The sequence below is a fragment of the Neofelis nebulosa genome, chromosome 11, assembly GCF_028018385.1.
Source record: "Neofelis nebulosa isolate mNeoNeb1 chromosome 11, mNeoNeb1.pri, whole genome shotgun sequence".
NCBI classification, from domain to species: domain Eukaryota; kingdom Metazoa; phylum Chordata; class Mammalia; order Carnivora; family Felidae; genus Neofelis; species Neofelis nebulosa.
Window position 1 is genome coordinate 77,084,228 of NC_080792.1, and position 24,020 is coordinate 77,108,247.

Consider the following 24,020-nt stretch of genomic DNA (forward strand, 5'->3'; position numbering starts at 1 on the left):
ATCAGAGTTCAGCATGTGATTTAATTTGAACAAGAGGTTTCCACTGTTCCAGTCATAAAAGCCTAAAAACTGAGTTCAACCCTCTCGTGTTGTAGATGGGGAAACTGAGGTTGAGAGAGACGGTGTAACTCCAGGTTACACAGTGAGCCAGTAGCTGGACTGGAAATGAAACCCAGGTCTCCTGGTCCCCAGGACGGAGTCGTTCTCCATGGCTTCCTGGAGGTTCTCGGTGGGGGGGGGGGTGCTCCACCCTGGGGGCTACTTGGACGCAAAGGGGCGGGTGGGGCACCAGGCAGGACTCCTTCACGTCCTGCACCCTCCAGCTAGAGCCCTCTGCCTTTGGCGGTCTTATATGTTGGGTTCCAAGGTATTTGACCAAACGCTCTGCAGGGAGGGAGTGACTGCGTGGGAGGTGGCGGAGGTGGGTACTGGAGACGACTTCAGCAGGTCCAAGAGTTTTCTGGAGTGGGACCCTCCCCCTGCCCCCCAGCACCACCCCCTTCTCTCTAGCTGCGGTGAGAAGATGGATGGGAGGAGGCAGGGCTGGAACAGACCAGTCAGGAATGATGGATTTGGGCCCCGACCAGAAGCCCCAGGGTCATCTGGAGCCACGGGCAGAGGTGAGAGGTCATCCAGCCAGGCAGGTGGGTCAGTAAGGGACAGGGATAGGGAGTCAACTTAGGGGTCTGAGGGCTAGTAATGGAAGGGGTGGGGTATACTCTAACCCTGGCACGACTCTAGTATAGCTGCCTCATTCATTCATTCATTCATTCATTCTACTATTCCTGTGTGCCCGGCCCGGGCTGGGCACCAGAGTTCCAGGATACATGGGCACCGTTCCTGAAGGGAGAGGGGCAGGAGGGAAATGAACAGTGTCACCTCACCCCACCAATGATCGGTCACACGCCTTGGGCAGTTCCCATCGTCCCCCCGAGCTTCAGTTTCCCCATGTGGAAAAGGAGGAGAACCTCGGTTCCAAACCGACGACGTGTGTGATGCACGTGGCACAGAGCTTCGCGTGGAGACGTGGCGACTCCCTTCCCCAGACTTCCAATTAGGAGAAAAGAGAAGGGTCACGTTACCCGACCTGGACTGTTTCGGGGAAGACGAGCACGAGTTCAAATCTTGACGCGGCGTAGCAGCTGTGGGGCGGTGGGCCATGCTCCTCTGTGGAATAAGCATGGTAATCATAGTGACTGCCTTGCCTGATGGTTATGAGGTTTCAGTGAGGTAATATATGAAAGCATAGGGGCACCTGGTTGGCTCAGTCGGTGGAGCCTGCAACTTCTGATCTCAGGGCTGTGTGTTCAAGCCCCACGCTGCGCATGGAGCCTACTTTAAAATATATATATGGGGCGCCAGGGTGGCTCAGTCGGTTAAGCGTCCGACTTTGGCTCGGGTCATGATCTCGCGGTCCGTGAGTTCGAGCCCCGCGTCGGGCTCTGGGATGACCACTCAGAGCCTGGAGCCTGTTTCGGATTCTGTGTTTCCCTCTCTCTGACCCTCCCCCGTCCATGCTCTGTCTCTCTCTGTCTCAAAAATAAATGTTAAAAAAAATTAAAAAAAATATTATATATATAAATATAAATATAAATATAAATATAAATATAAATATATAGGCACCTGGGTGGTTCAGTTGGTTAAGAGTCCAGCTTCTATTCAGGTCATGATCTCACAGTTCGTGAGTTCGAGTCCCACATCGGGTTCCTCTCTCCTCAGCACAGAGCCTGCTTCAGATCCCCTGTCTCCCTCTCTCTCCTCTCTCTCTCTCTCTCTCTGTCTCTGCCCCTCCCCTGCTCAAAAGCATGCTTTCTCTCCCTCTCACAAATAAACATTTAAAATAAATAAATGTATATACAATATACATATATATACGTGTGCACACACACATATAAATATATAAAGAAGAGTGCCTGGCCCACAGCTAACACTCAAGTCAATGTTAACCTTTGCTATCAGTGCTATGACGGACCCTGAATCTACCAGAGCAGTAAGAACACCATCGGTGAGTATTACCCTAGTGCTACAGGAGAGCTCACAGGCCATCTGAACCTAGTCTGGTGCCTATACGCCAACCCTGGCCCATCCGGAGGGAAAGCCTGGAGCTCTGGCTTGGATTGCCTTTGCCACCCCCTGCAGGCTCAACGAGAACAGCGCTGCAATTGATTAGCCATGTCTGCTCGGGCAAGGGTGGGGACAGGGACAGGAGGCAGGCCTTCTATTAGCCATTCCCTTGCCATCCCAAGCCCTCCCCTTGTACAGATAGGGAAACTAAGGCTCAGGGAAGAAAACGAGACTCGCTCAAGGCCACGCAGGCAGTCACAGACAGGGCTCCTGTGCCCGCCTTCCCGATTCCTCGCTGGGCCCTGGTCTGTGTCATTTAATCCTGTGGAGAAAAGTCATTACTTCTCCATTACATTTCTCAGCCTGTTTTCTGGAAGGGAGTTAATTGATTTAAACTTTTCCAGGATGAGTCTCCCTCCTCCTCCCCTCCCCTGGGCCCCCCGATTCTATTATCGCTCTGCCTCTCGGAAATGAGTAGGTGGCATCTGTGAAGACAGGCACGGACGTCTCTAGGCAGGGCCTTGAAGCGGGTGTGAAGAGTGTGGACCTTGCCTGGGGCTGGGTCTTCTGGGGACCTCCACGTTTAATGACAGTAACTGCCAGGATTCAAGCGTGTGTTGTTCCTAATCCTGAGAGTGGTTACTAATTGTGTGCTAGGTGTGGCTCTGAGTGTTCATTGACTGGTCACATCCACCCGGTTTACAGAAGGAGAAACCGAGGCACAGGGATGGTCCCAGAGCTGGGATTCAAACCCAAGACCGCCTGGCTCCGAATTCTTTGTTCTTTACTATTTATAATCACTGCCTCCTTGACTCTGTCAAAACCCAGCCACCCCAAATGCCCTTTCCGATTCTCCCTCCAGATCTGTGGGCTTGACTGCGGCGTGATCATTGACACCCCACTTGATGGATATGGAAACTGAGGCCAAGCTGGGGGATGTGGGGACGGATCCCGAGTCACATGGCAAGTGGGCCAAGGCTCTATCTTTGTCTGCCCCCGTGGGGAAGAAGATGAGGCTCAGAGTACGGCTGGTGTGGCGATCTTCCTGGCTGATTCATCTTCCAAGCTGAAATATTTATTTATGCACCCCATTTAATCAGGATATGCCGTAATTAGCGGCAGATTTGTGCCTCCTGCCTGTGGTATTATTTATTTTGGGTTCTGGGCAGCCACTTCCCTGGGCCGAGTGTGCACTGGGCCTGGATTTCAATCAGATGGGGCCATGGCAGAGCTGTCCCGGGGGACCTCACGGCGGCAATGCCCCCCTCGGAATGATAAATGAGCCCGCAGACAGCAGAAATGCTGCCCAGCTGCTCTGGGGGGCTGGCGTGCGCAGGGTGGGGAAGGGATGTTCTCACCAGTCCCAGGATCCTGTCACCGAGGCACTCCCCCTCCCCCAGTGCCAGACAATAGCCTGGCATCCCCAACCTCAGAAAGAAACAACCAAGACAGACAGCTCCACGTGGGCCCCACTGCTGTCCTGCCTCTGGAATCCCAAGGCTGGAAGGAACTTGGAGGGGCCACCTGTCCCTATTGCTGTCTTAGTTCACGTTTTCATCTTGGCATCTCTTGGCCTTGACCGTGGGGAACGCGCTCCTCTCCTTGCAGCCCCCATGGCTGGGAAGTTCCTTCTGCTGTCTAACTTTAGTCAAGGGGAAAGCATTTGCGCCTCTGTCCCGCAGGTGATCCCATGAATGACACCCTCTGTCGCTGTCTAGAAGGAGGTGGAAGGTACAGGAAGGGTGGGGGAGGGTGGCAAGGGGTTCTTTGGACGCTAAAGGGAGTGGCACAGAAATAAAAGCTAACCTTTAGTGTGCTAAGGCCTTTACCTGTGTTTGGGTGAGTTTCTTAACCTCTCGGGGCCTCTGTTTGCTCAACTGCATAATGGGGATAATAGCAGGAGATACCTTCTGTGATTGCTACGAAGATTGAAAGACTTAATCACTCAGCGCCCCTAAAAAGTACCTGACACACAGCAGGTGCTCAATAATCATGCACTGTTGTTATTATTTGGTGGTTGATTCTTACACGACCCCGGGCGCGTCAGATCCACACCATTTTACAGACGAGGAAACTGAAGCCAATGCCTTACCCACAAGATGGCCCTCACCATCCTCGTTTTCCAGAGGGGGGAACCGGGGTCTGGGACCCCAGGGAGCCCCTCAAAGGCTGCCTCCTGCACGCTGAGGGCTCTGTGGGTGGTCCCCCCCCCCCCCCCCCGCTTTGTCGCTTTGTTCTGGGACCCATCCACAAGGAGGGGACATAGATACTGACCTCGCCGGGTGCTTTGGGAGTCAAGCAAAGCCATCTATGGGAGGCACCCGGCATGAGCCTGGCAGGGAGAGAAGCCCGGACTAGGGTTGGAACCTCGTCCTCTGGCCACAGAGGAGCTGAGTCCTGAGGTTGGCTCACAGGGGCTCCAGGAGAGTGTTTCTTGGATTGTCAAATGATCATAGAGAAGCTGGCACAGCTCCCGGTGGGGGGAACGGGGGTGTCAATTAGGCCAGATGCCCACAGGGGGATCCCGTCGCGGCTGGCCTAGTTGGGACAGGGTTTGTGGCCGACCTTCCACCAGGGACTGCTGTTTCCAGGCCAACTGTCCTAATGAGGTCAGCGAGAGATGTGGCTGTAACAGGTGGGGGAGGAGGTGCGGGGGGACTGCACTTGGGTCTCATTTTGCAGATAAGGAAAATGAGACTCGGTGAGGGGAGGTGATTTGCTGGGGGGCACAGTTTGTAAACCTTGGAGGCTCTGGGAGGGTCCCTTGATGCCCACATCCACCAAGCTCGTCCAGATCCAAAGTGAGTTTGCTGTGTGGCCTTGAGGGAGTTACTCAACCTCTCTGAGCCTTCCTTGCCTCAGGTGTCATAATGGGAATACTACCTATGTGGGGATGGGCGTGGGGGGATTCTGGAAGTGAGCTGTTGCCCTGCTCTGCTCAGAGGATTCTGACCTTGAAACAGAACAAAGGAGTTTGGTGGGGGAGGTCCCTTCTGTGTCCCTTCTCACTTTTCCCAGGCTCTTCACTCTGCCTGAAATGCCCTTCCCCGCCCCCTTTCCAGGCTAACTTCTCCTCATGTTTGGGTCCCACCTCCATTGACACCTCCACCAGGAAGCCCTCTCACTGCCCCTCCTCCACATATGGGGTGAGTCTCACTTCTGCGCTCCCCCTAGCCTCTCCTTTGATCTCGCCTTCCTCACTGTTAGTTCCGTGGGGGCAGGCACCCGGATTATCTGGTTTGCACCGCAGATCTGGCATCCCGCATGGGGCCTGGGCACGTGGCAGGTGCTAATAAATGTTTGTCTGATGACTGACTCACTCACTGAATAACTGAATGAGGGAACCAGTTAACAGAACTCCCCGACATGCTTCTATGTCTCTCCCTAAAAGACAGGGGAAGTGCATGTCTCCCCCTAAAAATCCATATGTTGAAAACCTAATGCCCAAGGTCACAGCATTGGGACGTGGGGACTTTGGGAGATGACAGGGTCCTGAGGGCAGAGCCTTTGGTAATGAGCTCCCTGCCCTTATAAAAGAAGCCCCAAGGGGCCCCTGGGTGGCTCAGTCGGTTAAGCGTCTGACTCTTGATTTCCGCTCAGGTCGAGATCTCGTGGTTCCTGAATTTGAGCCCCTTGCTGGGGAGTGCGGAGCCTGTTTGGGATTCTCTCTCTCTCTCTCTCTCTCTCTCCTCTCTCTGCCCCTTCCCTGTTCTCTCTCTCTCACTCTCAAAAAAAAAAAAAAAAAAGAGACCCCCAAGAGCTCCCTCACCCCAACAGTCATGTGAGGACAAGTGAGAAGTCAGCGACCCTAAAGACAGCTCTCACCCCACCCTGCTGCCTCCCTGACATCAGACATCAAGCCTCCAAAACTGTGAGAAACAAATTTCTGTTGTTGATAAGCCTCCAAAGCTCTGGCATTTTGTTAACAGCAGCCCAAACCGACTACAACACATGCCCACCTCTCCTGGTTCCCAACCTCCACCCCTCTTTGCAGAGAACCAGGAAGCTGGCAGCTTGAGTGGCGACAGCTAAATTTGAATCCCCCATAACGGCAGCTGCACAGCTGTAAAGCCAGGCTCTCAGCTCAGGGAGCTCATTTGCTTTCTCCAGAATGGCCCTGGTCAGGTAGGTGCTGCTGGGGAGAAGCTGGCTTTGGGCTGTTCACCTTTGGCGCCTACGGGAGCAGCAGAAAAGGCTGATCTGGAATCACGCAAGGCCTTCACCACCTTGGGCCATAGTTTTCTCATCTACGAAATGGACCTTCCATCCTGGAGCTGCTGTGCGTGCTTAGGGAAGACCCCAGGATGGGCGGATGGGCGGGGGGGATCCATGCGGGCATAGTCTGTCCCAGACTGGGCTTCCTCACCCAAGGGAGGGCCCAGGCATCAGCTCCCAGTGTGCTGCTTTGAGGGACCCTCACCATCTGCCAATCCTGTCCCTCTTTCCCCTTCCACACAGATGCTCAGATCTCCCGATGGAAATTTCCACTGGGAGAAGGGCTGCAAGTTTCTATGGTCATTTACTGAGCACCTACTGTGGCCCATCTGACTACACAGACAAGATAAATCAAAAACCCCCTCCCAGCTGGGGCCGCATGGCATGGGGGCAGAAGGGGAAGTAATTTGGGAGGGGGGAGTAGGAGAGAAAGAAAAGAAGCCCCCTGTAGAGACCACTGATGAGGTTTTTTGCTGTCTGGTTAACAGTAATAATCACCCAGGAAAGGTTTTGAGCCCTTACCAGGCGCCATGCCCACCAAGGCCTCCCAGCAACTGTCTTAGGACAGGTTCAAAATGTCTCCATTTTACAGATAAGGAAACCGAGGCTCGGAAAGGTGCGGTGGTGCTTTTCGAAGGCACCCAGCTTGGAAGTTACAGCACTGTGATCTGAATCCTGGTAATGTCAAAGCTTATGCTCCTTGGCCAGGGGCCTCGTATGGAGATGATCAGGAAACGTTTGTTGATTGACTAATGGAAGGAAGGAAGGAGAAATGATTTAATGAATGAATGGCCAGCCAGCTCTAGGATGGCTACTGGGGGCTGGCAGAGCCTGGAGAGGAAACTCCAAATCCAACCCAGGCCCCTGCTGATCTCCCACAGGGCCTTGTCCCCCACAGGGTGGAGGTGGGTGGCCATCCGGTGGCAGAGAAGGGGTAGAGGCCCAACTCCCCCAGCCTCTGTCCTGCCCCTGAATGCTTGCACTGTTTGTGACTTATTGTTTAACTTTACAAGCTCCTTGGCTTTTATGAGGGTTATTTATAAAGCTCTGGGCTTTGATCCGCAGCATAAAAAAGCAAACTCCTGTGTCTGAAAATGTCACCGGGGATTAGGGAGCCTTTGAAGTCCCCTCCCTGCAGGCAGCACCCGCCCAGCTTCCCCTCCAGAGGGCCTCTAAGCCTGGGAGCCCTGCCCAGGGCCTAGGGGCCCTCCTTTGCGGTGCAAGTGGCCCCTGGCCAGACGACTGATAGGTTGGGGTCCCCTCCCCGCTGGAGCACTCCACCCAGCTGGGCACTGTTCCCAGCCCCAGTCAGGACCGAGCCTTCCTGATCTCCAGATGTTGGCAACATCTGTCTCTCACATTTATGGACAGCCAGAGGCTGCTATCTCGCATCCCTGAGCCCAGAACTAGGGACTGTGGGGGTTTAAAAAAATGGATTATTATTACCGGCTTATTAGGAGGGAGGGGGGCAGGGAGTGTAAACAGGCAGGTAGGGTAGAAAGAACAGCTCTCAGTGTGGCAGGTGACTATCCCCTTCCTCCTAGCCCTGGGGTCTAGCCTTCCACCCTGCCTGCTCCGGAGAGACCCCTCAATTGTTTCTCTCCTCTTCAGTCAGGTGACAGCTGGAGTGGTTCAGGCGAGCTCATGGCGGGGCGGGGGGTGGGGGGGGACGGAGAGAGAGACACAGCAGACAGTCTAGAGAAGCAGCAATGTTTCCTGCTCCCTGCCTGGTTCCCAGAAGGAGGAACGGGATGACTTGGCCCGGGGCCGTTCAGACATTCTCAGTGGCTTCAGTGTGTCCAGGGCTTTTTTTTTTCCCCCCTCTCTGTTTTTTGCAGGACCTTCAAGCACCTCGGTAGGAGATAGCCAGGGCAGGAGGTGAAGTCCCAGCTTGCACCTTCTCTGAGCTGTGTGATCTCCGGCAAGCCCTTGCCCTCTCTGAGCTGCCCTTGCCCAATTTCCAAAATGGGGAGGCCCATCCCACTCCGGGTGGTATAAGGACCTCATGAAGTCATTCCTGGGAGCATGGGGGGGGGGATGCTTGGTAGCCCTGGAAGGAACCATCCTGGCTTCCTTCTCCAGACCCAGAGAAGCTGGGGCCCCAACCAAGAGCGTCCTCAGCCAAGGCCCTCTGTCTGGCTCTCTGCCCAACTTTCTCCCGGCTTTCTACCAGGGTGGTGGAGGCGGGGCCTTGTGAGCGGGCATGTGAACAGGTATGTGAGGAGCATGACCTGGTGAGTGATCAGACGAACGGTGGTCCACTCTTACCTTGGAGTACTCCTCAGCGATAGAAAGGAATGAAGCCCTGACACAAGCAACATGCCTGAACCTCAACACCAAACCCAGCCACTGTATGTTGGCACCTGCTACGCCATCTGCCTGCAAAGCTTCTTCCCTTACCCACCAACCCCCCCCCCCTTTACCTGGCTAAACTCCCCCTCCACCTTTACAGCCAGACTCAAAAGACAAGGTATTGTGTGACGTGTATGAAATTCCAGAAAAGGCAAAAGGGTAGCGACAGAAAGCAGATGGAGGGTGGCCGGGGGTATGTCAAAGTGTAAGGACAGGGATGGAGCACAAAGGAGCAAGAGGGAAATTCTGGGGGTGATGGAAATGTTCTGTATCTTGATTATGGTGTCGCTTACATGACTATATTCATTTATATACAAATTGCATGCATTTTTTTTTTTGAGAGAGAGAGTGCGCGCATGCACGCATACGAGCGGGGGAAGGGTAGAGGGAGAAAGAGAGAGGGAGAGAGAGAGAGAGAGAAAGAGAAAGAGAGAGAGAATCCCAAGAAAGTTCCACACTCAGTGCAGAGCTCAATGTGGGGCTCGATCCCACGGCCCTGTGAGCATGACCTGAGCTGAAATCAAGAGTCGGATGCTCAATGGACTGAGCCACGCAGGCGCCCCCAAGTTATATGCATTTGTATACATTTGTACCCTCACCCAGTTGCACGCTTATCGTCAGTGAATTTCCTTGTGTGGAAATCACATTGCCAGAAAGCGAAACGATTACAGTAAAAAAACCCACCAGCAAGTAGAAAACTAATCCTCCTGGAAGAACATGAGACTGAAAAGGAAACAAGCAAAACCCTCTCCTAAGTTCAATTCTTCTTTGCAGAAGCAACAATGTATTCATTCATGAAATCACTCAACTAATATTTAGTGACTATCTACTATGTGCCAAGCACCAGGGCAGTTACCCTTTTTTAAAAATTTTTTAAAATGTTTATTTTATTTTTAAGAGAGAGAGAGAGACAGAGCGCTAGTAGGGGAGGGGCAGAGAGAGAGGGAGACACAGAATCCAAAGCAGGCTCCAGTCTCCGAGCTGTCAGTACAGAGCCCAATGCGGGGCTCGAACTCACGAACCACGAGATCGTGACCTGAGCCGAAGTCGGAAACTTAACCGACTGAGCCACCAAGGTGCCCCTCCCTCATAATTTTTAAAGGCTGTATGAGGGTCCACTGAAGGGATGAACCAAATTTATTAAACCTGTTCTTTTTTTTAAGATTTTATTTTTAAGTAGTCTCTACACCCAACATGGTGCTCGAACTCACAACCCTGAGATCAAGAGTCACACGCTCCACCAACTGAGCCAGCAAGGCACCCCCAAACCTGTCCTTTCTTGATGGATGTTTTAGTAGGTTCTGTGTTTCATTTTGTATCCTCCACAGCACTGTAGTGAACATCCTTGTATAAGAAAGTGGCCTTATTCACAGGGCAAATTCCTGGGGGTCAAAGAATCTTTGCACTTCAAAGCGTGAAAAAATTCAAAATTTAAATCTCTCAGGTCAGCCCTCTACTTGACATTTAGATGTGTTTCCACTCCTTTTAGACAATGAACCTGTGCTGACAGCACAGAGCCTGCTTGGGATTCTCTCTTTCTCCCTCGCTGCTCCTCCTCCAGTCATGCTTTCTTGCTTTCTCTCAAAATAAACACTAAAAAGAAAGAAAGAAAATGAACCCACATCCCCACTTGTACCGCCAAGCTGCACAGTTCTGCCCTTATCAGTTCCTCTAGGTTCATCTCACTCTGTGCTCTAGCTACAGTGATCTCTCTCCCCCGCCACAGGGCCTTTGCACCTGCTATGCCATCTACCTGCAAAAGTTCCTCCCTCCCCCTTGTCTCCTTCACCCTGCTAAGCTCCCCTTTATCCTTCAGACTTCATCCTACAAGAAGCACTACTTCCTCCAGGGAGCCTTCCCTGATCACTCTGATGGGGCATGTCCCTGTAACAGCTCTCAGAGACTCTGTTTCTGACTCTGTTGCTTCCCTTCAAAGCACTGATATTCACTGATGAAGAAATTTGTGTTTTTAGGACTCTGTGAATAATGCCTGTCTCCCCACTAGACTATAAGCTCCATAGGGCAGGCCTTGGGTTGGACCCTGGGACAAGGATTGGCATGCAAGGGATTGTTTAAGGAAGTGATCCCTCGGGAGATGAGTAAAGGAGTGGGGGGAGCAGGACAGGGGATAGGAGAAAGCCAAGGAGGGTGCAATCTTAGGCAAAGCCCCATGGAGGGTGGCTTCAGCCCGATCTCACACAGGAGCTTGGGAGTGTGAGTTACACCACACAGTCATCGGGACCTGAGTCAAGGGAGCTGGCCCTTCACCCACTGCCAGCCATTGACTGAGAACCGCCCCAGCCTGGGGGTGAGGGGGTTCTAACCCCCTGGCTCTCTGCACGTGCCAGCAAAGCGGCTCCGGCAGCTGGAGGATGGTTCTCTAAAGGAGTCACAAACGTAGGCAAATGGAAGGAAAGCACACAGAAGCTGGTGGAGGGGCACACAGAAATGGCCAAAGGGACCCTAGGGGGATCTGAGCGGGGCAGTAATTGTACCCGCTGCAGGCGTCTACCCTGGGCACCTAGTCCAGTGCTTGGCACGGAGCGTGCCCTCAAGAAAGACTCGGTCAGTAAGTGAATGAGCCCCGGAATGAACGTGAGCGGAGGGAGAGCCTTCAGCCAGAAGGAATGACATAAACAAAGGCCCAGGAGTGGAACTAGGAACCAACCGTTCAATTGTTAGAAGCCGTGCGAGCCAGTTGTCAAAACGGTATTTCTGACACCAACTGGTGCTTCGTAATCCAATCCAGGTCTGACGCTCAACCGCCCGGAGTTAGCGTCAGACCCGACGAGTGAAGGGGCATGTATCCCAACAAGACCGCAAGGTCACGACCAAATGGGTGCAGATTCGGGGAGTCTCGAAACTCCCTTCAGCGTTGAGACTTTGCTGGAGCAGATGGCAGATAGAGCTCAGAAAAGCACTATGCTCAAGATTACAATTTTATTATAAAGGATAAAATCAGGATCAGCCCAATGAAGGGTGAGGTCCGGGAGGGCCCCAAACTCGGAGCTTCCGCGCCCTCTCCCCATGGAATCAGGGCTCAACACCCTCCTGGCGCATCAATGTGTTTAGCAACCAGGAAGCTGTACTGAGCTGCAGCGTCCAGAGTTTTTATGGGGGTCCCGTTGCCTAGGCAGGGCTGACCGAATCATTGGCCGTGTGATTGAGCTCAGTCTCCAGGCCTCACCCTGCCCCTTTGGAGAAGAGGTCCTGAAAGCCCCAGCCTTCTAATCACATGGTGGGTCTTTTCTGGTGACCAGCCCCATCCTGAGTCACCCCATCTCTTAGCATCAACTCCGGTGTGATCCCAGGGGCTCACAAATAACACATTCTCCCCATCACTTCAGAAAGTCCATGGATTCAGTCTTCCTCTCAGGAACCAGGGACAAAGTTCAGCCACTTTTTTTTTTTTTTTTTTTTTTTACACAACACACAGTGATTACTGACATTTAAATTACATAAACTTACAGCTAAGTCAATCATATCATAACTAGTAAATACTCAAAACTCATCATTTCTTTTTTTTTTTTTAATTTTAGAGAGTGGGAGAGAGAGCGTGCATGAGTGGGGGAGAAGGACAAAGGGAGAGAGAAAGAGACAGAGAGAGGATCTTAAGCAGGTTCCATGGTCAGCACAGAGCCTGACGTGGGGCTCAATCTCACAACCGTGGTATCATGACCTGAGCTGAAATCAAGAATTGGACACGCGACCGACTGAGCCACTCAGGTGCCCCCTTAATGCTTTAACTACATTGTGCTACTTGTATGCACTTGAAATTATTTTTCCCTATTGCATCTTTATAACGGAAATGGTATACAGTGGAATCTGTGCGTCTCTCCCCAAGCCCACGTTCACCAACGTGTTGGTAGGTTTGAAATCACAGTATCTGACCATCGGCAGATAATTGATAAATGGCAAGTGTTATGAATGGGGCCTTAACTTAGCCGTAGGTTGCTCGTCTACCCTTAGGAAGTGGCTTAGTCAGTTGATCGTCCCACCTCAGCTCAGGTCGTGATCTCAAGGTCTGTGGGCTTGAGCCTGGCGTGGGCTCCGTGTTGACAGTGTGGAGGCTGCTCCGAATCCCCTCTCTCTTTCTCTGCCCCTCCCCCACTCACGCACGCACACACTCTCTCAAAATAAATAAATAAACTTAAAAAGGACAGGAAGTAATGGAGACAATGTTAACGCAGATGAAAAAAAGTGTGTTCTGTTTATAGCCACGAGCTGGGAATAGCGCAAAGAAACTGAAGAGATATTCTTCCAGTATTCAGAAACCATTAGGCAATTGAGCGAAGAAGTTGCTCACGTCACTGACACGGGAGTGAAGTTTTGATGTCCACCTTCACTGTCCCACTTTCAGCCTGCCCACTCGCACTTACGTGAAAATAGCAACCGAGATTCAAGGCTGAGCTACCCTTTGTTCAACACGTCCGACTATAGGCTGGCTATTGATGCCAGAGTTTGGCAAAAATCAATGCAAAGCGTTTTACGAGGATCAATTCGTTCTAGGAATTTACAGTAAAGACAAGTGTATATTTTGCTATTATTTTAAAATTGCGTGCCACGTGTCAATATCAATACACTATGTATCAGTGAAAGTGATAATTAGGCACATACGCGCACCTACCATGCAGACAGGTTTCTCTCCAGACAGCTGGGACTAAGCTTCTGTGATCGGCAGGCCGGATGGAGAGGAAGGGCCAGCACACCTGAGGAGCTGAGTTTGGAGATGAGGCCAGGTGCAGACAGAGCAGGAGCCTGAATGCCAAGGTCAGAGAGGGAGACAACCTAGTCTAAGTCACACAGCCAGGAAGTGGCAGGGCTGGGTTAATCTGAAGGTTACAGTGGGGACCTCCCTCTGTCCTGGGTCCTCTGCGTTCCTCTCCCACCCAGGGGTCCAGCGGCTTGGGCGTGCCAGGTTAACCTAACCCAGCCTGGGAATCCCACAAACAGAGCCATTTGTCAGGTGTCTCGTGTGCCGATTAGCAGGGCACGAGCCCGATTAGTCCCTGTGGCATGGCAGATTGGGGGGAATTAATCAGGCCAGAGGCGGTGGCAGGGAGGGGGAGGATAGGAAGGGGAGTGGAAACGGGGCTGAAGGACCCGGGTGGATCATTCCTTACAAGTGGCCACCCAGCCAGTGGGAGGAGCAGCCATAGCTCCTGGGAGATGCCAGCGGAGGGAGTCATTCTGGGAGATCAGGAGGGCCTGCCCACCCTTCCCTAGAAAGACAGTACTAGTTTTTAGATCCAGGTGGCTCAGGGAATGACCACAGACGGGGCCCTGTCTTCCACACCTGGATTTCAGAAGGTGGGGGGTGGGGGAAGAGAGGGGCTAAGTGGCGTAGGAGGGGATGTTCTAGGGCAGCTGAGCAGACTGAATGAAGTCCCATCTCCCCTCCTCACTGGCCCCAGCTTCTCTGGGAGAATGTCAGGAACTGTCTCTCACCTGCTGAAGCTGGGCTGGCTGTTCCTGGCACGTAGAGCCCTGGGGATCCTACCTGGAAAGTGTCATCTTAGAAGCTGGGTTCTCAGCCCCTGCCAATGTGCTTGCCTTTGATTTATTTTTTTTTTTAAGTTTATTTATTTATTTTGAGAGAGACAGAGACAGCGGGAGTGAGGGAGGGGCAGAGAAAGAGAGAGAATCCCAAGCAGGCTCCACACTGTCAGTGCAGAGCCCGATGCAGGGCTCAAACTCATGAACCATGAGATCATGACTTGAGCTGAAACCAAGAGTTGGATGCTTAACTGATCGACTGAGCCGCCTGGGGGCCCCTGTGCTTGCCTTTTAAAATGTGTTTCCACTGAGAGTTCAGGAAGCCTATGTGGAGGCTTTGTTGACATTAGGAAAAGGCATCCCATTCGGGCAGACCAATTAGGAAAAATCACCCTTTTGGGTACAACAATTACCAAAAGGCTGCATTTTCTCTAGGCTCTTGAAGGCTCTTGGTATAAGCCTCAGCTGGTGGACATCAAGCTGAATTTCAGATACATTTGACCTCCAATCCCACCGCCTCAACCAGGTGCCTGTGGGTAGAGTACAGCTGGACAAGGGTATACTGCAGCCCTGTTCCCACCTTTGCACCCCCAGGGACTGCCTCGGTCCCCTGCGACACCATGGAAAGAGCATGGACTCCGTAATCAGCTAGCACTGGATCCGAACCCCTGCACTGCCGCTTGGCAATCCTGAGATATAGTAACTAGTCCCTTATGACAGATGAATAACCTGAGACTCGAAGAGTCTAAAAGACTTGTCCCAGATCACACAGCTGGTGACAGGGCCAGGACTTGCATCTTTGTTGTCTGATTTCAAAGTTATTCCGCTACTAGTCGAGGCAGAGGCTTTTTCCTCATGGGCAAATGCCCAGCTTACAGAAAGAAGGGAGCCAAGGCCTGGTGTTTCTGCTCCTTCTGTCTGTTCATCTATCCATGTATCCATCTCACCTATGCATGCATGCATCCATCCATCCATCTGCCTATTCATTCATCCACCTACCAACCTGCTCATCCATCCATGCATCATCTATCCATCCATCTTCCCACCTATTCACTCATCCACCACCACTCTTCTCATCCATTCATCCATCCATCCACCCACCTACCAATCCAACTACCAACCTGCTCATCTATCTGTCCATCCATCCATCCATCCATCCATTCACCCACCTACCCACCCACTCACCCATCTATTCACCCATCCACCTACCAACATGCTCATCTATCCATCCATTCATCATCTATCCATCCATCTTCCCACCTATTCACTCATCTACCCACAAACCTTCTCATCCATCCATCCATCCATCCATCCATCCATCCATCCATTCAACCATCCATCCACCCACCTACCAATCCAACTACCAACCTGCTCATCTGTCTATCCATCTATCCATCCATCCCTTCACCCACCTACCCACCCACTCACCCACCTATTCACCCATCCGTCTACCAACCTGCTCATCCATCCATCCATCCATCCATCCATCCACCCACCCACCCACCCACCCACCCACCCATCCATTCATCTATCCATCCATCCGTCTATCCATCCATCCATTCATCTATCCACCCATCCATTCATCTATCCATCCATCCACCCACCTATTCGCCCACCCACCTACCAATCTACTCATCCATCCATCCACCTACCAATCCACCTATCAACCTTCTCATCCATCTATCCATTCATCCATCCACCTACCAATACACCTACCAATCTGCTCATAGATCCATCTACCAACTACAAATCCTTCGGACTCATCTCACCCACCCATCCACCCATCTATCCATCTGTTCATCATCCATCCTTCCATTATCCAACAACATTCCCTTAGCACCTCCTCAGTGCTAATTTCTAGAGATAAAGATGAGAAGAAAGCATCATCTTTGCTTTTAAGAACTTCTGGTCTCCAGGGGAAGATGAGATACATAGTTAGATTATTTTCTCATCTGTGTCTTCCCCACCCTACCCCAGAGTGTCAGGAAAAGAAATGTGGGAAATGTTGCCTATTAGATCCCCCTCTGGGTGATTCACTACTCACATTATTGGCACATTAAAAGATCTGACAAGTCCTACAGTCAAGATCTCTTTTCAACCCTTTTCAACCACTATTACCCCAAATGACTTGTCTCTAGAACCTATTTTAAGAGGATTGCCTGTTAAAATCCCATGGAATGAGATTGTCTCAGAATAGAATTGGGGAAATGCTGATACACCAAGGAAAAAAGAACCAAGTGTCACTTAAAAAACAGAGTAGTATTGGATTATAAGCTGAAGTATAAAATAAATACCAACGAGCCCATACTGATATTAATAAATGACTGGACCGATAAACAAAAGGGAGAATATACGAATCTCCTGTGCAGAAGAATTCCAAATAATTTATGTAGATCCTCTGCCTTCAAGGAGGGGGAGCATAACTCCCCAGTGTTTCAGTCTAAAAATACAATATGCAAAGAAGGGGAAAGTGGAGAAGCTGGGCAAACACTACACCAGCCACGTGATCAACATTAAGCTTGATAGTGATATCTCAAACTCATAGTATGTGCCCCTGATGGGATGAGAGTGGCCCTTCACCTCTTCTTAAAACACATAACCTCAGTCCAATTAAGAGAAAAATATCAGACAAATCCCAGTTGAGTTACATTCTACAAAATACCCGAACAGTACTCCTTAACATTGTCAGAGTCATCAAAAACAAGGACAATCCGAGAAACTGTCGCAGCCAAGAGGACACTAAGAAGAAGTGACCACTGTATGCAGTGGGGTATCCTGGGTGGGATCCTAGAGCAGAAAAAGGACGTTAGGTAGAAACCAAAGAAATCAGAATGAAGAATGGGGTTTAGTTAATAATAATGTATCAATATTAGTTCATTAATTGTGACAAATGTAAGATGTTAATAATGGGGGAAACTGGGTGTGGGGCATGTGGGAAATCTTTGTATTATCTGTGTAATCTTTCTGTAAGTCTAAAATTGTTCTGAGATTAAAAATTATTTAAAAAATAAATAAAGAAAGAAACAAGTGAACAAAATTCAGCAAGTGAGGTACAGGGTTTGGGGAACAGCCTGGGGGGAGACAAGGAGTTCTGGTTAGGAGAAGAGGTCTGAAATCAGAGACGGCTAAATTCTGTAACTCACCTACTGCATGACTCTGAGCAAACTGGTTAATCTTTCTGAGATTATTTCTTCATCTGTAAATGGGGATTTAAAAATGCTGTATTAGTTGATTTGGATTAAATGAGGCAATGCATATAGAGTCCTAGGCACCAATAAACATCGTGGGACCGTTAGACTTACTATCTTGTTATTTTTGGCAGGTGTGGAGGATCTGGGAAGGCTGCAGGGAATGGGGCTACTGGCACCCACCCTTGGAGAACTGGTGAAATATAGGTTGGGAGTGGGAGGTCAGTTTTCCCCAAAGCAGAGAGGTCCTTTCTTCTATCCTAGCTCCTACCCTTTGGTTCCAGAGCAGAGCTAAGTGGCCTGGGAGGAGATAGAGACCTCACAGATAGGCTTCTGACTTCCCACCCCAGCTATGGCCCTGGCTTGCCCTTCCGTCTGCCAGGGTCTCTGGGCTAAGTAATCGCTAATTCCTCCCTGATGAAGCACCTGTATCTGTAAGCAAATGAGCTGGCAGGTGGCGGCCCGGATAAAATATGACCTGCTCAGCAGGGGATTTGCTTACCAGTCGGGAGGCAGCCCATCCTGCTGCCTGCAGCCTGGAGGCCTCCTGGACAAAGAATAAATCACTGGTGCCCACAGGGCAGGCGAGAGGGCAGGAGGCACCTGAAAGAGTAAATGCCCCCTCCCTGGCCTCAGGCTTATGGACACTGTCTCAGTGGCTTACGGAAAAGAACCAGAACCGGGAATCAAGGAGACAAGGGGAATTCATTCTAGCTCCACCACAAACTTGCTGTGAAGCCTTGGGAGAGTCACTTTCCCCTTCTGGGCCTTAGTTCTCAACTCCAAGAAAGAGCTGTTCTTTCCCTCATGGATTTGCTACAAAGAACATAGAAGAAACTGTATGGAAATACACAATATTTGTTACAATAGTGATGATTATTATGTTGTTACTATGATGCTCCCACAGAAGCCCCAGGGATCAGAGCTCAGGGGCTGGTAAGTTTCTGGTGGGCTGGTAGCTTTAGGGAATTATCTTCAAGGCTATAGTATCTATCGACAGAAAACTGATCAGAGACCTTTCCAAGGAGGCAGCATGATATATGGAAAACCAGAAGTTCCGGAGGCATCGGAACTTGTTTTGAATCCTACAGCTGTCACCCATTAGCTGAAAGGACTTGGGGAAATCACCTTTCCCCTTTGATCCTCAGTCAACTGATCTATAAAGCAGAATGAAGAATATAATCTTTTAGGTTGTGGTTATAAGGTATAAACAAGATTACATTCCAGAGAGGCTGGCTCATAAGTAGCTCCCTGATAAAGGCTAGTTTGTTGAGGCTGAAACAGGTTTACAAATCAGATTTCCTAACTTTCTACTCAGCTCTTTGCTGAGACCTCAGAAAGTCTTGGGGGAATCTCCAGGCCTCTGTGAGCCGCATCGCTGCCCCTACCCCCAGTCCCCTGCCGGGAGACTTCTGCAACTTGGACCTGGGAGACCCCTTGGGAAGTGCTCCAGCCCGGAGGCTGCGGGGACTGCATGATGAAGACAGAGCCGTTTGCTAATACCATGTGGCTGCTGTGACAGTCTGTTAATGCCATTTACAACGTGCTGTAATTATGTCTCACACATGCTGGCGGCCCAGCCAGCAGGAACATTCCCTGGGAGGGGCCTCGGAAAGATTCCTTTAGCAGGGTGGGGGTTGGGCTTTCTCAGGAGGCTGGGGGCTGGGGGGGTTGGAAGCCACTCTGAAGGAGTAGGAATTCCTCCCTTTGCACTGACCTACTTGGCTGCCCTGGGCACCTGAGAAAGAGTTCACACCTGCTTGGACCAGTGGTTCCCATCCTGCATTGTTTTGGAACTTTGGACAAGTCTTGGTTCCTCTCTGGGCCTCAGTATCCCCTTCTATAAGATAAGGATATGGGGAAAGATAAGAGCAGTAGTTCTTAACATTTTTTTGTAGCATCTCCCTAGAAAAATGCACATGCTCACATCCAATCACAATGTATCCTGCATTTTCAGGGGGCTCACGGGCGACTGAAGTCCATTATTAAGCACCAATGACCCCAAGCCTAGAATCTCAGTCTAGATCATTTCACGGACCTACTACCGCTGTGTTTCAGTCTATTTCTCCACCTGGTTTGTGAGGTCACTCTCTGCTGGATGTTGCTGCTTGTCGTTTGGGACATAGGTGTTCATGACAGTTAGCTGCTCACCCTAGATGGGGCTCCTTATCAGAAAGTGCCCAGAGTTGTCTCTTAAGTCCTTCTGCCTTGAATTTAATGGGCCGGCTCATTTCTACAATGCTGCCCAAACCGTGATATTCCAGGATCTTGCTAGCTGGCGATGTGCATGATCCTCGAAGTTTGGTAAAAAGAGCTCAGCTTTGGAGTTAGACAGGTCTGAGTTAGAATCTCTCCATACTTCCTTGCTGTCCAACCACCAGCTTCTCGGAGCCTCAGTTTCCCTTTCCAGGGAGTTGTCATGAGGGACAATGCCCCTCAGGTGCCTGGTGCAGAATAAGCACCCAACGCAGGCCAGTTCTGCTCCCACTACTGCCCCCCCGCCCCCACCACCACGCTGAGCTCAGACCTTCCTCTTCCTTTCTGGAGGGAGCTGAGGAGTCTTGGGGAAAAGCTCTCGGGAATGGAGAAGCCTATTTCCAAGTCATTAGTCCCCCAGTGTCGGGCTGCAGGATGGATTTTGATCAAGAGCGGGGTGACATTTGGCAAAAGTTGCTGATGAGGGATTGAATGATTAATCGTCATGACAACCAGGCTGGAGTAATGACAGGGATGCGATGGCGCCCGAGTTAAACACAAAGCGGCCCCGCGAGCCGGGGCGGTAAATTACTAGGCTTGTCACCGCTGCGCTTTTGGAGAAAGCGGCCGTGCGTTCCTAATGAGAGGTTAACTGTGTCCCCAAAGTAATTACAGCCGATTGAAGAGGTGGCTGGTAATTAGAGGATTAGCGGTGATGAGACTCACCTGCATGGTTGCCATGGTGATGGAGGGTGGGTGGGGTAGCGAGGGGAGGAGGGTCCAGACTCCTCCCCAAGGCAGGTGCCAGAGACCTCTCTAGTTGGGCCAGCCTTGGTGTCCATGACCAATGGGACGGGCCCTGGAGAGCTGGTGGGCAGGCCCCAAGGTTCTGCCTCTGGTGGCGGGGCCTCAGTCTCCCCATCTGTAAAATGAGAGCTTGAGCCCATTGAAGAGCATGGAATAACAGAGCTGGAATTCTGGAACATGGCTGGTCTAGTCAAGTGACATCTCTCTCAAACTCCAAATAGTCTTCAATTTGCCACCCTCCTCCCAAGCCTGGCTTTGCTGGGGCCCAGGAAACCACACACAAATTCTACGTCTTGGCTGAGTGTCTCCAAGGTCTGAGCATAAGCCTCCATTTCCTCATCTCTAAAATGGGAACAATGGGGGCGCCTGGGTGGCTCGGTCGGTTGAGCGTCCGACTTCGGCTCAGGTCACGATCTCACGGTCCGTGAGTTCGAGCCCCGCGTCGGGCTCTGTGCTGACAGCTAGGAGCCTGGAGCCTGCTTGGGATTCTGTGTCTCCCTCTCTCTGCCCCTTCCCCGCTCATGCTCTCTGTCTCTCAAAAATGAATAAACGTTAAAAAAATAAAAAAATAAAAAAAATAAAATGGAGACAATAATAATGGTACCTGTTTCCAAGGGTCCTCTAGAGAATGCAGTGAAGTCATAACTGCAGGGCCCTTAGGAAAATGCCTGGTCACCGCAAGACCTCCATAAATGTTAGCGCTTTTGGTCCCCTTTACAAATACCTCTTCCTTCTGCAGACCTGGAGTAGCCAGGGGCAGGGAGGGGTCAGGGGCCTCAACCTTTTGTTGGAGAATGGGCTGCGCCTTCCACACATGATAGGTGACAGGAGCTCCAGGTGAAGCTCTGGGCACTAGGCGCCCACTGTTTGCTCACGCTGCGTATCCTCGGTCAAATCTCTCTGCTTCTCTGAGCTTCTTATTTATTTTTGGGACAGAGAGAGACAGAGCATGAACGGGGGAGGGGCAGAGAGAGAGGGAGACACAGAATCGGAAACAGGCTCCAGGCTCCGAGCCATCAGCCCAGAGCCTGACGCGGGGCTCGAACTCACGGACCGCGAGATCGTGACCTGGCTGAAGTCGGACGCTTAACCGACTGCGCCACCCAGGCGCCCCTGAGCTTCTTGATTCCTGCCTGCCTGACTGTTCTGTTGGGAGAAAGGAAGGAAATGCTGGGTTTGTGGTGCACTTCGCATATGCCAGACCTTCCCATGGTACTTTATAACTATTATTTACTTCTATCCTCCCCATAATCCATAAAATAATTAGTTTGCCCATTTTTAAACAAGATATTTTGTTTTTAAGTAATCTCTACACCCAACGTGGGGCTGGAACTTAAAACCCTGAGATCAAGAGTCACGTGCTCTATTGACTGAGCCAGCCAGGCACCCCTATTTTGCCCATTTTTTTAAAAATGTGTATTTACTGGGGCGCCTGGGTGGCGCAGTCGGTTAAGCGTCCGACTTCAGCCAGGTCACGATCTCGCGGTCCGTGAGTTCGAGCCCCGCGTCAGGCTCTGGGCTGATGGCTCGGAGCCTGGAGCCTGTTTCCGATTCTGTGTCTCCCTCTTTCTCTGCCCCTCCCCCGTTCATGCTCTGTTTCTCTCTGTCCCAAAAATAAATAAAAAACGTTGAAAAAAAAAATTTAAAAAAAAAAAAATAAAATAAAAATGTGTATTTATTTATTCTTTTTTTTATTTTTAAATTTATTTAAATTTATTTTTAAATTTATTTTTAAATGTTTATTTATTTTTGAGACAGAGAGAGACAGAGCATGAATGGGGGAGGGTCAGAGAGAGAGAGGGAGACACAGAATCCGAAACAGGCTCCAGGCTCCGAGCTGTGAGCACAGAGCCCGACACGGGGCTCGAACTCACGAACTGTGAGATGGTGACCTGAGCCGAAGTCGGACGCTTAACCGGCTGAGCCACCCAGGCGCCCCTGTATTTATTTATTCTTGAGAGACAGCGTGCACACACCTGCAAGCAGCGTAGGGGTAGAAAGAGAGGGAGAGAGAAAATCCTAAGCAGCCTCTGCCCACCAGCACCCAGCCCCATGCAGGGCTCAAACTCACGAACTGCGAGATCATAACCTGAGCCGACACCGGGAGTCGGAGGCTCAACCCACCGAGCTACCCAGGCACCCCTGCCCATTTCTGAGAGGAGAAAACAAAGGCCCAGGGAGGTGAAGTGAGCAGCCCAGACACACAGAGCTGGAGTGAAAGGGTCAGGATTTGAATCCAAGTCAGTCTAAATTTCTTACACTCGCGGGGCACCTGGGTAGCTCAGTCGGTTGAGCGTCCGACTTCGGCTCAAGTTCATGATCTTGCAGTTTGTGATCGAGCCCCGCGTCGGGCTCTGTGCTGACAGCTCGGAGCCCGGAGCCTGCTTGGGATTCTGTGTCTCCCTCTCTCTGAACCTCCCCTGTTCATGCTCTGTCTCTCTTTGTCTCAAAAAAATAAATAAATAAACGTTAAAAAAAAAAAAAGAATAAATAAACATTAAAAAAAATTTCTCACACTTTCTACCACATGAAGAAGCCGACTCACACCCCAAGGAGAAGCCGGTCCATCACCTCCATCCAAGGGCCTGGGCACCCCAGAGGCGGACCTTCAAGAGAAGCCTGCCTGGGATTGGCCTGGGCGGTCGTGACATCATGAGGGCGGAGCTCTTGCCGCGCCGCGCTTGTGGGCGGCTGCGCTGCTGGTGGAGTCTGCGCGCCCCAGGGTCCGGATTGAGATGCCAGGGGGTGATGATGGTGACAGCCAGATCTCCAAACTGGTCCCTGGGCACAGGCCTCAGTGAACCACTGAGCACAGTGGCTTAATTATTCCATCCATAAATGATGAGCCTCGTTCATTTCCGGGCCTTCATGACAAATTTATGGCCTTATTTAATGTGCTGGCTGCTGACCTTCCCTGGGATCGCAGGGAAACCGGGGCGGGGTGCGGGTGGCTTCCTGGAGGGCGCGGTGCCCGAGCTGCTGGGCCTCACGTCCCCTCCCTTCCCCCCGGGGGAGCAACCGAGGCCTCTGGCCTATTGCAGTTGGCGAACTCATTTTTCTCCGCCTTGCTTCTCTGGGGGAGGCGCTGGCGCGTGAGCTGAGGGTAGGGCCTCTGAAGTCAGAGGGATGCTGGTTCGAGTCCGCGTCTGCTACCTTTGAGCTACATGACTTTAAGCATGTAAGCTGCTTTGTCCCAGGCTCCTGGATGAGGTAGAACAGCTGGAAATGATCTGTGTAGTAAATACTCCATATATTGCTGCCCTGGGGGTTTCACATCGGATTTTATTTATTTATCATTTGGAGCCACTGCTTGGGGCCTGGTGACCCTGGAACAGACCACATCTTAAAGTAGAAGCACGCTCAGATTTGGCCACCAGGCCCTGCTCTGAGCAGAGAAGGCCCCAGAAATCACCGGCTGCATGAGCCCAGCCCTGAGCAACCAGGAGCCTAGTTCTGGCTTTTGGTCCCGCCTCCAGCTCTGAGCTGGCCTTGGTGACTCACACCCCTCCCTCAGTTTACCACATTTGTCACAGGGCAGCCAGTGTAGTATTCATACTTGCCATGGGCCAGAAGTTCCAGTATGAACTGGATTGAAGGATAACAGAATCACCTTTTGGGGCCAATTTCTGGAACCTACACACACACGGTCCTCCGGCCTAGATGGCTGACAGGCTCTGAGTGGGGCATGGGTGCAGCTCACAG

The 24,020-nt window shown here is 51.2% G+C and overlaps 1 long non-coding RNA gene across 2 annotated transcripts in view; it reads right to left on the bottom strand.

The window, feature by feature from the left end:
* Nucleotides 1-24,020, bottom strand: part of LOC131489165 (uncharacterized) — a 37,789-nt gene continuing 13,769 nt past the window's right edge. Inside the window, exons 3-6 of one of the 2 annotated variants that reach the window (XR_009250415.1) lie at nucleotides 20,238-20,433; nucleotides 17,271-17,323; nucleotides 13,255-13,389; nucleotides 1-1,167 (exon numbers count right to left, since the gene is read on the bottom strand). This is a non-coding gene — a long non-coding RNA (uncharacterized LOC131489165). The remainder of the gene's footprint in view (nucleotides 1,168-13,254; nucleotides 13,390-17,270; nucleotides 17,324-20,237; nucleotides 20,434-24,020) is intronic. The other variant, XR_009250416.1, reaches the window with a different exon arrangement.